The sequence below is a fragment of the Lissotriton vulgaris genome, chromosome 9, assembly GCF_964263255.1.
Source record: "Lissotriton vulgaris chromosome 9, aLisVul1.2, whole genome shotgun sequence".
In the NCBI taxonomy this organism is placed as follows: Eukaryota; Metazoa; Chordata; class Amphibia; order Caudata; family Salamandridae; genus Lissotriton; species Lissotriton vulgaris.
Window position 1 is genome coordinate 1137117505 of NC_141697.1, and position 12800 is coordinate 1137130304.

Here is a 12800-nt window from a genome sequence, read left to right on the forward strand (position 1 = left end):
GTTGGATGTGTGGGAACACCCACGCTCCATGAACACCTAACTTGGGCAGAGTAACTCAACGCAGAGATTTGCGCTGCGTTGTTTTACTGTAGATTTATCAAGCCATGCAAGGCGACATAGTGTGGCCTGGTGTGGCTTGATAAATCACACTTAAGAGTTTTGTCACTCCAGCATCCTGTTGAGTGACGCAAGGACAATGCAACCCTTTCATAAATATGCACCCCAGTTTCTTTCACTCTTTTTACTACAATCTCCTCTACATGGATATCAGCATCCTGTTATGTCTGTCTCCTGCAGAGTGACCCTAGCTGTGTGTCCTTGTTTAGACCAGGATAAGTGTATTACTGGTCTTGCACAAGTGGTTTACCTTTTCAGTTTGTTTGATTGCATACTGATCTGAGTGGCATCCTATGTGCTGAACTTCAGTAGATAAAAGGCTGTTGTTGGAGGCCTGCTAGTGGGTGGTGTTCTGGTGTGACCATATCATCATGTCCCAGTGGTCTCCAGCAGTGCCACATGTCCACCTTTCTTCAGTGAGGGAAACCTGGAGTGGGTGAAGTTTCTTTCCCTCATGCAGCACTGCCTAATCCTGCCTCTGGCAGAGTAATGCAACTGTTGAGAGGTACACCGCCTGACTTTGGTATGGTCCTGGAAAATAAACGCAAAATGCAGAGCTACACTCTTATGTTTTTGCATCCTATTTCCATAGTTACAAGTGAAGGAAAAGCAGTGAGGTTTACGAATCCTGCATCTATGGTCAGACTGGCTTACAGAGCAATTAGGGAGTGCTAGAAGGGCTGGTCTGCCAGGTCAGTGTGTAGGGCGGCTTTATGGTCTGGTGTACAGTATACAGTATGTCTTTACAAGTTGAAAACTGCCCATATTTGCAAATGGTGGTTACTATTTAATCATCGGATTTGCTAAGGGGGCCACGTATAATTTGGTGTTTGAACCTATTTTCTGTTCCAGTCCGACACCCTTTAGGCTTCGGTGTCCCAACTGTTTACTATGTCTTTATGCTGTACCAAATAGTAAATGAGTAGAACAAGAGAGCCACAATGTGGCTTTATGGTACTGAAACTGACGAGGCTATGTAGGAGTCAAGTCTCTCCATTTCTCTTACTGTCTGAAATGTCTTTATTGATTAGGCAGTTTCTGATGCACTGCAGCACCATGGGCTTTCTTCTCTGTTGGTTCTTCTCAAGACTTGTTGGTGAAGGAGAGGACATTTCCTCTTGTTTCGTTTCTACTGAGACAGACAGATTCCTTGCCAGTCACTGGTTGAAATTGAATTACAGAAGTGAGAGGTACTCACTGGTCAAAAATACCTCTGTGCTATTTTGAAATTCCAGTACACTGCAATTAAACATATTGAACCCTAACTGAAAAGTGCAGGTACTCTCCCTTTCATGTGAAAGAAGTGCAGGTGTGGAACCAACCCCCAATAATTTACTGAACCATAATATTCCAAACACTCTGGCAGTTCAGATCCATGGTTCCTGTTGGTCCATCAGATAGAGTAAGCCACCAAATTAGCAGAGTAGAAATCAAATTACTGGAACCAGTCAATAACTGAGTTCTAAATTCATAATACGTTTACAATGGTTTATTCCAGAAATCTTAATATAGGAGGTACTAACAAATGCCTTAAATTCCATTAAAACACACATATAGAATACACAATCAGAAACTAGTATAATATTAGCTACTTAAGCAGTTAAAACTCTCCAGATTCTAAGTGTCAAACTTATAAGGAGTACTGACAGCATTCTACAAGATCAGAGAAATTCTCAATAAATTGGATAGAGGGAGAGGAGCCAAGATGGCCGCGGAGACGGACGTGTAGTCTCCCGGCTCCTGGAGCCTTTGTCTCCCGCACAGCTATCCTGTCCACTATCCTGCTACTACTTACCAGCGGGATGTTTGGAAACGTTTCCTGACTCAACTGGTGTTCCTCCGATGTCCCTACCTGTTTGCTAACCTGAGGTTTCGTCGAGTTACACGCCGACTCCTCTCCTAGCCCTGGACCCGGGACCCGAGATACAGCGCACCGCCTGTGTCTGCTGCAGCTGCGGGGGCTGATCGATCTGGAATGGCGCTGACATCCTGTGTTGGTCGGATGGCTCTGTGGTCGTTTCCTCCGGGCGCATGTGTTGGGGACACTGCTGGCCAGCGGGGAGTCTATTTTACCGCCTCATCTGTGGGACTCTGAAGGTGAGCCGCGCTTTGCTCTCTCCAGTGTCGGAGGTGCCCCCGGCTACCGGGGCTCCTTCCTTGCCTCGCCTCTGCCTGTGCCGAGCGGAGAGAGATGCCTCGATATGAGCTGTCCACCATTGCGGACTTGTCCTGTTCCGCAGGGATTGATTACCGCACCATAGCGCTGATCTCGCCGGTAATCCTTTGTTGTCCCTGGAGGCAGGATCAAGATGGCTGGCTCCCCAACAACTATGGCGGACGGCGCCTCGGCTCCTGCCCGGTGTACCCAGCTCGTACCCGATTGGGAAGCGGACATGTCTACTGCGCCTCGTACCACGGGAGCAATGAATGATCAACAGACATTTACCCGCGCATCTGTGCTTCGTGCTCTTACTCTATTGCGGGACGAGTGGCGTGCAAACTCGAGACTGTTGAGGGAGAAACTGGATGGGTTTGTGACTGAATCGTGCTATACTTTGCCTGTTTTCTCTCCTCGCTATGTCTACCAGCCTCCGCTGATCCCTGTCAGTGATACATTGTTGCAGCGGGAGTGTGTGACTAAACAGCAACTTCACGATGATACAGAGTGTGAGCTGCGATCTAACTGCCCTGGCGCCGCTACAATGTCTCTCTCCCCGGTGCGACACTCAACCTCGCCCACGGAGTCCGCGGGCTGCTGCTACAACATCCGACTATCCTTTTATACTGTGACTATTCAATGGAGACATCGACACCTTCTGCAATGCAAAGAGTTATTATATTGAAAATGCAGCTCCTTCTATGTGTCGGCTCTGGTTGGGACTGGCGACGTCCATTTTGTCCCTGGACATTTCTTCATCATCGAGTGCGGCCATTTTGCCTCTTTGTTCTCACCGAGGCAGGCTTTCTCCTTTTCTCCGATGGTTGTGGCTTCTCACGGGGGGTGGATACGTGGGGTCACCCAAGATCGGGCCAGGGCTAGGCGATTTCTTTAGTGTGATGGACGCATTGACGGGCGGGGACTAGGATGGGACTGCTTTTTGTTTGATTTACTCGCACGTTTGGAAATGACTTTCCCCACCTGCAGTTCTGCTTACTACTTCTGTCGTGCTGATGGTAATTGGGGTGGGGGATGCTTACGGGGCCGGTGGTGACCGGGAGTATGTTGAACTTTCCTCCTCCCGTTTTTATTGAGAGTTGGAGATTGGGATGGTCTTTTCTCACTCTATATTCTCTTTCCCACTTGGGGGTTCTCTTGGGGCGACAGGCATGCCTATTGGGGGGGGGGTGGGCCGTGGCCTTCCGCTGGTATGCAGGGTGGGGGGATGGGATGTGTTTTATGTTTTCTCTTTTGTTTCTATGGCCCTCTTTCTTTTTCTTCCTTTCTTCTGTTTCTCTCTCTTCTACACCTCTTCGCTTCCTTTGGGGTCGGGGTTCAGTGTTCTTAGGGAGTTTATTGTATCGTATCATTATGTGACATAGCGGTTGGTTCTAGTTCTTTGATGGTGGTCAATTGCTTCCTGACAAATGCCTTCCTCTATCATGCCTCCTTCCAGGTGCCCCTTGAATGATGATAGCTATCCTGGTCAGTAATTAGCTTCGACTCTCTTCGTAGTTTTATAAATTGTACTCGACAAAATCATAAAATTAAACCTTTTTCTATCCTCATGCTATGGTTCTATGTTCCACACGATACTCTTCGCTCAGAGACTGCTTTAACGGCGTTCTGTCCTATTGGTTCTTTTTTATCCTTTTCCCATATGTCATAGCGGCCGGCCCCGAGGGGTTGTAGGCAGACGCTGTGTCTTGTGCATTTTACAAATAAAGGTTTTTAAAAAAAAATAAAAAAAATAAATAAATAAATTGGATAGAGTCAAAGAGGAAAATGAGGAATCACTCTTGAACTTTCAAAACCAGGAGTATTATACACAATGTACACATAATTCAGTTAGCAAATGGGCAGATTCAGCATGACATGATTGGTTAGCTCACATTGGACAAATTAAAAGCAGATTCATAATAGTTAAAACTCTTGGCCAGTCAAGTCAGTCAAGAAAACCCTGCTTTAGTGCGTTATTCTCTTCTATCCATGATTGCAAGCGCCCGAAAAGTACACATGCTAAAGATTTTTGATCTAAAAGTCTTATGGGGCGATAGCTAGCTGGATTTAATGGTGAACCCTTTTTATAGATAGGGATGATTTCTGCCCCTGCCCATGTAGAGGGCATCACCATACCTTGAAAACGGCGTTAAATAATGACTACAGGCAAGGTGACCAGACAGAGGGCTCGGATCGAAAAGGGTCCCAGGAATCTTGACCAGCCCTGGCGCCTTAGCTGGGAATACCTTGGCCAGTGCCTCTGTGAATCCTTCATTGAACAGGGTGGTACATCTAGGTTTGGCAACTCCAAATCTATGATGATTGTTTCCACCCAAACTGCTTCCTCATTTGTCCTAGTATACAGGGATTTAAAATGGGCTCTCCAGACATCTTCCCCTAAATGTGGCGGGATGGCCAATTTACCTTCAGATTTCCCTGTTTTGACTAAGTTTCAAAAAGCTCTCATGTCATCACTGTCTAGCGCTGTTTTAATTGCTTCCCATTTTTCATTTTTCCAGTTGCTTTCAGCTCTAGCTACAGTATTTTTGTAGTGTTCCATAGCTTCCTTGATTTGGGACCTATCATTGGTTCTGATAGAGGTTAGAAGAGTTTGCTTAGCTACCTTACAGTGTGAATTGAACCATGAGTGCCTTGGTTTGGAGTTCGGCCTCTGCTTTTTGTTGTTGTGGAAAAAATGTGCTAGGGCAGAAAGCAAATTCTGGTGGTTATTTGCAATTCTCCTTTGGGAAGCTAAAGTGCAGCTGGTCACAGACTCTTGGGAGGCAACCTCAAGAAAGGGGACTATTTATTGGTATAGGGAAGCTATTTTGTCCTGTGATTGCGAGAGTTCCTCCTAACATATTCCCCTCCTTCCTTCGGCCAATATCAAGCCAGAATCAGGTTTTGTAACTGTACTGTGCTGACCTTCAGCAAGTGGAAGAGATATTTCTAAAACCAGAGCGTTAAGGTCGCTCTTGTGATGAGAGGTCACCTTAAAATCGAAGACTCAGCGCCATGAAACCTTTGGGTGTGCGAGCGCTTTATAAAATTTTGATAAGATAAGATAAGATAAGACCCTGTACCATAATCTAACATCTACCAAAATATAATCTATGATCGATGCCTGCCCGGGTCTATTGAAGGTAAAATTGCCGGGACTATCGGATGGTAAACAACCATTACAGGCCCTCAGTGAGTGGCTTAGTGCGAGTGCATTCATTTGTAAGACCAAAGGAGTCCATGCCCGTGTTGGTAGAATGTTGGACTCTAGAATTGTCCAAACTGAATCCTCCTCACCTGTGATGCTTGTGGTCAGGCCATTCAGGGGCTCAAATTGACAATTGAAATCCCCACCTAAAATGATCCAATAAGTCTCTGGTATAGTTGAGAGAAAGAAATTTAGGCGTCAAAAGTGTGGGAGGCTTGTCCGTAGCAGACCGGCCGAGAGTAAACGTTTATTAAAGCAATCCTTATTGAGGAGGGAAAGGAGAGGAAGACACACAGAATATCAGGAGAGGAAGTCTCTATTTGTTTGGCCTCTCAACCCAGGCGCACGCTATTCCAGGTGCACAAGCCCCCAGACGGTCTCCCCCTGGACTGCTGATATACTGTAGGACCCATATCCCACTCTATGTGCATCTGCCCTTGCCCATGTTTCCTGAAACATACATATTTCATGTTGATCTTTGAGTGCCCCCAATCTGGAAGATCCAGTTTCTAGTTAAGTCCTGCTATGTTCCAGGATAATATCTGTGTGCTTGGTTGTCCTGCTTTGGAACCAAAGGAGCCTGGGTGGTGAAACTTGCCCTTAACTGGGCCTGTTGTGTGTCTTTAGTCCCCACCCCTCCCCTAGGACTACATTTATTAGCCAAGTTTGAGTTGCTATGTGGGGTGGGAGTAGAGTCTAGCGGGCTGCCCTCCGGGGCCTGCCCCCGAGCCCTTTTCTGCTGTCCATATCCATCCTTTTGCGCTGGCCCACCCTGATACAGTTGTCTCATTCTAATCTCATGCTTGACACTGGGACTTTTACGGAGTGGACTGATGGTCCTTAGTCAGTCTACTAAATCTAAAGGGCTGAATCTGTTGGTGATGGGGAGGTTGTATATCAGTGGTGTGGGACGATCCCGGCCTGTCTGCAGCGTGGGGCCATTCTGAACCCTCATTCCCCAATCGTTGGCACAGCCTCCCACATTGTGCAGCATTGGTCTTGGGGGGAAGAAATATCCTAGGGGTAGAGAAGTAATGCCCCCAGTCTCCCTATGATAGCCACAATCGAATATGTATTGTACAGCTCGGGTGTCCCTAAAGTTAATCACTATACAGTCCACCGGCTATGTTCTTTGGCCTCCACCCTGGCCAGCTTACCCTATGAGTGAATATGATTTTGTTGACATCTTTGTAGGGAAATAGCCTGTATTTGGTTAATCAATAAATGCATTTGTTTTTGAGTTCAGAATGGGCCTCCCCTGACAATAACATATGGAGTAGAGGCTGCGGATAAATTAATACATGGTAATGTAGACTGGGTTTCCCTGGATTTTACATGTGGAGGGAACTTCTCACGGGCCTCTTGATTTTTACCAGCTTGCTGTGAATTAAATAGACCTGTTGTTGTCAGAGATGACCTATTTACAGGTTTGGGTGGAGGACACCGAGGAAGCTTCTGTGGGGGGATAACTGGATCCAGCCTCTCTGGCGGAGTCCTTCTTGAAGAAGGAACTGCGTCCCCTTGAATGGTTATATTGGACCAAACGGGGACAGACGATGTGTCTGATGCTACTGTAGCTACCGTGTTTGGGTGCGGGGACAGCTCTGTGACAAGGGATTTAGTTCTCTCGACTGCTTTAAGAGTTAAGTCTGTCTTACCCACCCAGTGATCGACCAATGATGTTAATTTATCAATTCTAACCATTAGAACGTCAAGTTCATCTTTCACAACAGATCTTAAGTGCACTTTAAGGTCCATCTCCACAGCTTAGACACCCAGAATGGTTGCTCTGGGGTCATCTGGGGCTGGTCCCCAGTTCCTGGTTCCCCCAATGTTTCTGTTTGATAGCATGTCAGATGCTTGTTTGCTCCACTTGGCTCCCTTGTGTGGAATGGACTTCTGTTTCCCCCCTTTCTTCTTTCCACTGCTCCCAAGTGGGTCCTGGGGTCATGCCCGCTCCAGTCTGGGTGCGTGTCCTTGGGGGCTCTGGATCTGGGCTCATAGGTATGTTGGGGTTGGAGGCAAGGTACCACAATCAGAGGGAGTGGGGCTTGGTGCTAAGATCGGTGTTAATGAGAGTCGCCTCTCTGCACACTCAATTTACGTGGACATGGCTCCAATTGCCCGCTGGACATTTTATCAATTGCAGTGGGTTATGGAGTGGGTAGTTCCGAGATAGCACTTTGCCGGGTGGTGGAACCTATAGAGGTGCGTTTGCCCATAGCTGCTTGTAAATGGCGCCTTAACAGTGCATTAATACCTATGTTGGATTTTGGGGGAAAACATCGCAGATCGGTTGTGAGGGCACTAACCTTGGGTTTACTTACTGATTTACTTGCTGTCCCAGCAGGCCATCATCCTGATACGAATCCAAGGGGGAAGGGGAAGGTGGCCCAGCCCAGTCTCTTCCGGTCTAGGACGGGCGCAGACGGGCCTGCCCTTGGCGCGGGTCCGCCCGTGTGTGTCCCGCGCTGCAAGAGTGCAGCGGGCCTTTTGTGCACCTCCTGGCGTGTTTGGCAAATCATGGGTGGCCCTCCTGCCATGGGTGGTGCTGGGCGTTATAGACGTCTGGTACCTAACTGTCAGGCTAGCGTCCCGCGCTGTGGGAGTGCAGCGGCCCTTTCGTGCGCCTCCCAGCGCGTTTCACAAATAATGGGTGGCCCTCCTGCCGAGGGTGGTGTTGGGCGTTGTAGGCGCCTGGTCCCCAACAGTCACACTGGCGTCCCGCGCTGTGAGAGTGCAACGGCCCTTTTTTGCGCCTCCTGTCGCATTTGGCAAATCGAGGGTGGCGCTCCTGCCGTGGGTGGTGCTGGGCATTGTAGGTGCCTGGTCCCCAACAGTCAGACTGACGTCTTAGCACTAACCCATTTCTTAAGGTAAAATAAATCTCCGGTTTCCTACTCAGCAAATGCACTCCGAATATGTAGAATACAATATGAAACATTCTCAACAAAGGCTCATACAATAATGTTCTTCTGTATCTACATCGGAATTCCCATTGTAAGTACCTCAAAATGATATATAAAGTACACAGTGGAAAGTTTCATTCACAATACATGCTTTCTAAGGATAGTTGACATAGTACACTGTGCTCCCTGGAAACTATAGGGAGAGAAGATTTGCAACAGGTAATTGATTGGGAGTGGAAAATTAGCAAGAGCAAGATTAGCAGAACTTCAAAAACAGCATCCATTTGAAAATAAATGGCATCATGTGGCATAAATATACATAATTAATCACACATCTAAACAGAATCATTTATTCTCTTCATGTGCAACGTCATGAACTCATCAGTCACAACTATATGCATCAGCGAATTTACAAATGTGCCCAAATAATTTGTCACACAAAATTGCATATCATAAAAAGCTTCTTCACTGGTACGCTCCCTTTGAAATGGAAGAAGTGCAAATACTCAGTATCCATGAACTATGGTCCCTTTAAAGTCTGCTTTTCGTGCATGTGGCCATTCACAATATTCTTTATAAGGAATGGCTCGAAATTGAAAAGCTGATGTTTCCTCACACTTTGTCACAATGTTATCAGCTAGAAAGCTTTGATTCACATGTTCCTTGTGCATTTAAGGTAGATTCTCTCCTGGTGAGTGATCCTTTTCCGTGTAATTTCCAACTAGTCTTTGAGTATGCTTCCCTAGTTAATAAAATCTATTCTATTAATAAGTACTGGCAAAACCTATAGCTTTGCCCTTAGCAGTATTTTTCCTGTTAAATGATATTGATTATTTTGACTAAAGTAGTTTTGTAATTTAATGATAAAGAAAGAAAAGTATTTTCTATACGTTTACAGGGCAGACACTTTATTTGTATTTCGACATAGTGCACACATGTACAAGGTATTACTTTTTTAACCTGCTGGGCAAGTAGATCAGATAGAGAACAGAGTGAAAGAAGGTTGGGAGATTGAAAAGGATAATGAAGATAGGAATGGAAACCGAATGTAAAGGGACAGAAGAAAAAGGGCAAAATATAGGAAGGACAAAAAAATAATTAAGAGTAAAATGGGAAGGACGGAGGGGTATGGAGGGTTAGGGTTTTAATGGAGGTGGAAAGGAGCAAGAAGAACATGAGAAAAAAAGAAAGTGAGAAATGAAGGAGGAGAAATGAAATAAGAAAAGGGGCATTGAAGGGAGCAAAAGGGCATAAAACTGGTAGAAAAAGCGAAGGTGGTGAGAAAGGATATAAGAACAATCAAAGGCGATATGGAGAAGAAAAAGAAGGAGCAGAAACAAGGAGAAGAGGATGAAGGAGAGGAAAGGGAGAAGCAAAGACAAATATAGATGTGAAAGAGAAAGAGGTGAGAGCGGATTAGGAGATTACAATTAGATGGGTAGAGAGAAGAGCAGGACATAGGAGTGAGTGGAGAACGGCTGAAGAAATATAGAGGAAAATGTGAAAAAAATGAAGAAACAGTTAAGGTGAGTAAGGGAAGGAAAAGAAAAAATAAGACAAGTAGGAAGGTATTAAAGATGAGTGAGAGATGGGTAAGCAAGAGAGTGTGAATAGGACAGAGAAAATGATAGGGGGTAAGGAGAGGAGGGAGGGAAATAGAAAGGAAAAGAAAAGAAAAGTAAGTAGAATGAGTCCTCGTAAGTAGACATTTTGCTATTATTAGAACAGCAGGTGCCATGTCACCAGTAAGAAGACATTTGAGGGACTCTGTGTACCCCAGGTGTGGCGATCTTTTAATGCCGATTTTCTCGAGTGAGTGAGGAAATTCAATGTCACAATATGAGTAGGAAACTTCATCACTGCAGGAAAACATTAAACCCAACAAAAAGTTCTTTATGCTTAAAACCTAAAACACAAAGGGCCCGATGAATAGAACTAACTTAAGACTAAATCTTAAATTTACTACCATTTTGGTATTCACAGAAGGAACTTACTCATTTTGGTATTCACTCCTAAATGCCTTCTGTGAATACCGAAAGTCTTAAAGTTAGGATTTTTCTCAGTTTAGGAGTAGTAAAGTTAGGAGTCCTAACTTTACTACTCCTAAATTGAGAGAAATCCTAACTTTAAGACTTCTGCATGCTCAAGAAGAGAATTCTCAAACATATTTGCGCAGTCAAGAATCAGGACTTAACATATGCTACAGCAAAACACCGTTTGACATGACAAAATGGGAACTGGCTCAATATGAGCTTCCTTGCAATAGACACAACTGAAACCAATGAAAGACTAGAAGACCATAGGAAAAGACTGCGACAATTGGAATAGAAATATATTATTCGGATGAGGACAAAACAACTGAGAGGGATGAATCTTGATGAGGCACTTTATGTCCACTTAGAATGAACAATCCTAGAACTGATAACTCATGAATCTATTCAGACACTAGAAACAGGACTACATCTCTTCAACTGGTGTGACATTCAATTTACAACTGGTTATTTTGACCCCTAATCTTTTGCCTTTCACAAAACCTTTTATTTCATAGTTAGGGTACTCTACCGTCAACTTTTGTTGATATGAGACTCATACAAAAGCAGTATGTAATTTAGTGTAATCAATGATAAAAATATGGACATAGAATAATATTCTTGAAAAGGCTTTAATATTTAAAATAGATTTTTTTGAAAAGCTTTAGGGGCATGTAAATAAAGTAATCACATGTTGTTTATATCTACAAAGGTAAAAGTGTACTGGCAAATACTGTTAAACCACACACGATATCTGTATTGCGGAGGAACTGTGTTAATATATTGAAACTACATATCCCAGAATTCATGGGCATGCTGAATTACAGGAAATGACATAAACAGTTGCAAAAAGTAATACCACTTACCGTGACCAAGGCTGCAAGGCTGAAACGCGCCGGTGTGCAGACTGGGCTCTGTTTAATTAAACCTTAAAAACTTAAAGTTCCTGAGTGTGGCGTTTCTTTGTTAAAAACATTTATATATATATATATATATATATATATATATATATATATATATATATATATATATATAACATCGAACAGGTAAGCCCCAATTTGAGTGAAGCCTCAGGAAGAATATTTTCAGCACGTCTTTTATTTGTTAATGTTATGTTAATGTTAGTCAGCATTTATTAAGCGCTCATACGTCCAGAGGCTTCATGGCGCTGTAGGAAGGAACAAGGCGCTACAGTCAACGGTAGAGATGAAGCAGCTCAGTAATGTGCCTGAGAAAAGAGCCAGGTTTTCAGGGAGTGTCTAAAGCTGAGGATGTTGTCATTCAGTTTAAGGTGCAGGGGGAGAGAGTTCTAGAAGGCAGCTGCAAGGTGGTCAAAGCAGCTGCCTCCGAGACGCTTCCTCTTGTAAGAAGGGACGATCAGAAGGGATTTGTGGGTGGACCGGAGGTTGCGGGAAGGGCTGTATCTTTTGAATAAGTCTCTAATGAATAGAGGGCCAACGTCATGTAAAGACTTAAATAGGATGCACCCGGCTTTAAAAGCTACACGCTGCTCAACCGGCAGCCAGTGAAGCTGTTTCAGGCCAAGTCTGACAGACTGCCTCTTAGAGAGATTCAAAAGAAGTCTGGCTGCCTGGTTCTGAACCAGCTGGAGGCGTTTGAGCTCTCCAGTTTGGAGCCCAAAATAAAGGCTATTAGAGAAATCCAATCTGGACAGGACCAGGGAGATGACGATCTGTGTAAGGGCAGACGGGGAGAAGAAACAGGCAATTTTCCTAATTTTCTTCAGCTGGAAGAAGCTAGATGACACAACTGCTCCAACCTGTTTTTTTAGGGAGAGATCCTCGCTGATGAAGATTCCCAGGCTCTTAACCGAGGATGACTTAGATGGAGGGGTGCCCATGCTAGAGGGCCAGAAGCTGGGATTCCAACTAAGTGTACTCTGTCCAGGCAAGACCAGTTCGGTCTTGCCTGGATTAAGTTTCAAATGATTGCAGTTCATCCAACTCAGAATGTGGGACATGGTGTTTTGGAATTCTACCACAGAGTCCTTGGTGTTCAAAGGGAAGATGAGCTGCAAATCATCAGCGTAGTTGAAGATGGTTACTTTCGCTTTCCTGAGGGAGTATAAAAGGGGGCGCAGATACAAATTAAAAAGCAGGGGTGATAAAGAAGAGTCTTGAGGTACTCCGCAGATGGTGGATATAGTAGGAGCCGTGAAGGAACCCAGTCTGACCGATTGAGTTCGGCCAGTGATGAATGAGTGGATCCAGCTCAGCGCAGGGCCCCTGAGACCTGCCTGCTCGACACGGTCGACCAAGATGGTATAGTCGACAGTGTCGAACGCAGCAGAGAGGTCCAGTAGCACCAGGGCCTGGTGGATCCCTTCGTCCGCGTTCCGCCTCAAAGTGTTCTGCACC